Source organism: Trachurus japonicus, chromosome 22 (assembly GCF_045865225.1).
Source record: "Trachurus japonicus isolate A0001 chromosome 22, Traja_1.0".
NCBI lineage: Eukaryota > Metazoa > Chordata > Actinopteri > Carangiformes > Carangidae > Trachurus > Trachurus japonicus.
In genome coordinates this window covers 11,733,461-11,736,856 of record NC_140928.1, presented here as the reverse complement: position 1 = coordinate 11,736,856, position 3,396 = coordinate 11,733,461, and the positions used below count along the sequence as shown (strand labels likewise).

Sequence of the window (3,396 nt, the reverse complement as noted above, 5' to 3'; positions counted from 1 at the left end):
AGCGAGGATCCTCTGACAGCTGCAGGTGAGCTACACGTCAGCTGGCTGCAGAGGAGTGCTGTTCTTTTTTTTTTCCAGCAGCACCATCCTTGGAGGTGATGCACGCTGTCTGTCTGTATATTTGTTGGTCTGATCTTCCACCATGGACTGCGCTGCAACGATCACTCTTCTCTGCTCTAATCCTCTTTCCTACAGTCTATGGAACTCCATCTGATGAGGTTCAGCATCACATCAGGTTCATAAAGCTCTCCCTTTAGCTCTGTGCTAAAACAAGGGTATAGATAGATATCAAAAGACCCGAACTATCCTTTTAATGAAAAATAAACACACACTTTGATATTAAGAGCACTACCATATTATCCTACAACTTAGCTGACTGTAAAGTAATTACAATGAGTAGATGTTTTAAAGTTTATATAAAATACGAAAGATAACATCTCAACATACTAAACCTAAGTAATACTTACCACATACTCTCAATAGATTCTCCGGGTCCTCATTCAGGTAAAACGCAGAGGGTCTTTAGGACGCATTTCTCTTCCCAGATCCACGTCATTCATCCTACGGCAGAAAAGCAGAGGAGAAGTTGTGTTGTTTGAGTTCATCTCTGTGAAAATTCTCATTTGTCCTGGTAAAAGGCATTTTTGTCTTGAAGACAATCAGTTGTTACACCCCCAACCCAGAGAATATATTTACTTCATCCATTGGTGCAATGATGCCCCCTATTTCTTTTTCATTACTGAGTAATTGTTTAAAAATAATATACATAAATGAAAAAAAAAACAATAAACTCAGAAAACAACAACTGATTTAGTAATACTCACCACTACTGCAGAGCCTTTGACACAGCACCCTGAGACATGTCAAATATTGCACAGCAACTGAACACCCTTTACACTGCCACATTCACTAGAGAAAGAAAGACAAATGGAAATTGGTTTAGTTTGTGGTGCCATATTATTTTTGTGTTGTAATGAAGACTGATTATTAGACATATCTCTCCAAAATAGTTTCAACAAAAAAAATGAACATTAGAATCTTAAAGGCAATAGGACTTGCAGTAATTATCTTTACTCACAATATTAAAAAAAGGAATAATATCATAAAAGAAGGCCAGACAACAAATGTAGCCTACAGGGACATCGATCTGCATCACCTGTTACAACAGAGCTGCGCAAAAGAGAAAAAGTGATCGCCCCCGAGAGCATTGTAATCATATCGGTTAACAAGCGTTGGTTATCATCAGTCAGAAAAAAATTCAAAATGTGCATCCCGAAAACCAACAAAAGCAATTGAATAGTAGGCTAATACTCACCACTACACAGCAGCACCCAGAGACATGTCAAATATTGGCATAGCTGGAGGATTATCTGCACAGTAAAAATAGAAAAAATGTTGAAAAAAAAAGTCAAGTATGTGGGTGTGTAGACAACATAAACTCAAGGCAGGACATAGAAGACACAAAATAGCTAACTTTAGTTGACTTAAGCTAAGCAAAAATGACAGCCCTCACTATTTAAAAAAAAAAGTTTAAAAAAAAGAAAAGCTGTGTGCCCGCCCCTCCCTCCCCAGCGAATTAAACATAGCCTATTTATGACCAAAACAATATCTGATTATATTTGATTCATTAAACACAAATTATTGGTCTTTCCTGCTTGATTTACAATTTTATCTTGTTTCTCAGCATATATTAATCATCATAAAGCACTGACAAGCTTAAACATTAATATTGCCAGTGTGCATGGCATGTGTGAGTGTGTTTGTACTGCTGCTGAAACTTGTGAATTTCCCCTTCGTGGGATGAATAAAGGCAGAGGGAGTGCTGTTGTACTGTATATCAGCACGGGTGTGCGGCCTCGTGCCTACGACCGAATCACACCCGTGCTGATATACAGTACAACAGCGCCGTTAGCCGCTCGGCTAGCGAACAGTCACGGAGAATTACGACATGAGGAGCAAAGAGAGGCTTAAAAAAAGTCATTCTAAACTCCGTAACGTTGGAGTTGGTTGCCCTCTTCATAAACATTACGGTGTTTTTTATTTTTTAAATAAAAGCCGAGCGGCTAACTAGCCGTTAGCGGCTAACTAGCCGGCTAACTAGCCGCTAACGGCTAGTTGGTTTAAAAGAAAAGAAAATAATTATTTAAAAAAAAAAAACACCGTAATGTGTATGAAGAGGGCGACTCGTAATTACTGGGAGTCGGAACACCGGGCATAGCCTACTTAAATCGAGGAAATGGGAGGTCGAGGTCGGAGAAATAGCAGCTAAGTTACATAAGTTACCGCTAGCATAGGCTAACGTTACACAGCATAACAGCTGCGATACATTAAAACAGATAACCATAACGTTACCAAATAACAATGTGTGTTTTTTTAGTCACACAACCACAACATATTCTCCCGAAATTGCTATCCCATTTTAAAACAAAATAGCTACAGACGTGCATCATCACATCTCAGCTAGAAGCTAACCTAGCCTGTTGCACAAAACTACAAAAGTTCTAACAGTGCTAATATCAAACAACGTCATTACAAGCATTAATATACATGACGATTAAAAACACAAAGGCCAATGTTTACTGTGAATGTCGCAATACATCAATAAATCAATAAACTTACTAGAGGCTTCAGCACAACCGTGTCCCAGCAAAGAAAGATGACTCCTCTAGTCTCGGCTCGGTGTGGACTACTGTGTTCGACCGTTACAGTAAAGGCGCGTCCGTGTCCACACGTCCGACACGGGTCCGTTCGGGATCCGCTGTTTGACGGTAGAATAACGGCTCTGCCTGGAGGCGGGGCTGATCCTCTAGGCGGCGGCCAAACGAATGTGACAGTCACGCGGGTTTGGTGACTTGAATGCGGATCCGCGTCGGAGTCTCCTGCTGTGTGGGTAAGGATTGTAGAAGACACCATATAGGGATACTTGTGTGAAGGATTATAAGGTGTCATCAGATAACCAACCCACACAAACCATGAGCCGAACTGTGAGAGAAGACAACATCCCAGCCGTCGACTCTCAACCCCCCGGGCCAAATCTGCAGCTGCAGATAACAGCGCTGCCTTTGCAGCCTGCAGAGGGGTTGGAGGGCGGCGGGCTTCACTTTTCACATATGAATTTGACCACTAAAAGTGACCGTACAGAGAGGAGATCCTTATCCTTAAATGCTTGCTCCACCGTTGGATGACATTCATCTGTTGGCACAGAGCCCAGCACTTGAGTTGTTATCGTGCGGAGTGGACATCGCTGCATGGCCTGACCTGCCACGACACTGCAGTACCACTGTTTAAACAAATAAACTGAAATTACATAAGGTGGGTGGAAGTCCTTGTCCAAGCTAAACACCACCTTGCAGTCTGCTTGCCACCTTGGCAGTTAGTTCCCAGTGTTTTATTTAG

The 3,396-nt window shown here is 41.6% G+C and overlaps 1 long non-coding RNA gene across 1 annotated transcript; it reads right to left on the bottom strand.

The window, feature by feature from the left end:
• Positions 1–823: 823 nt before the first annotated feature.
• Positions 824–2,893, bottom strand: LOC146963588 (uncharacterized). The gene is made up of 3 exons (XR_015034760.1): positions 2,620–2,893; positions 1,316–1,370; positions 824–909 (listed from the first exon to the last, which is right to left on the bottom strand). It is a non-coding gene; the product is annotated as an uncharacterized LOC146963588 (long non-coding RNA).
• Positions 2,894–3,396: the final 503 nt, after the last annotated feature.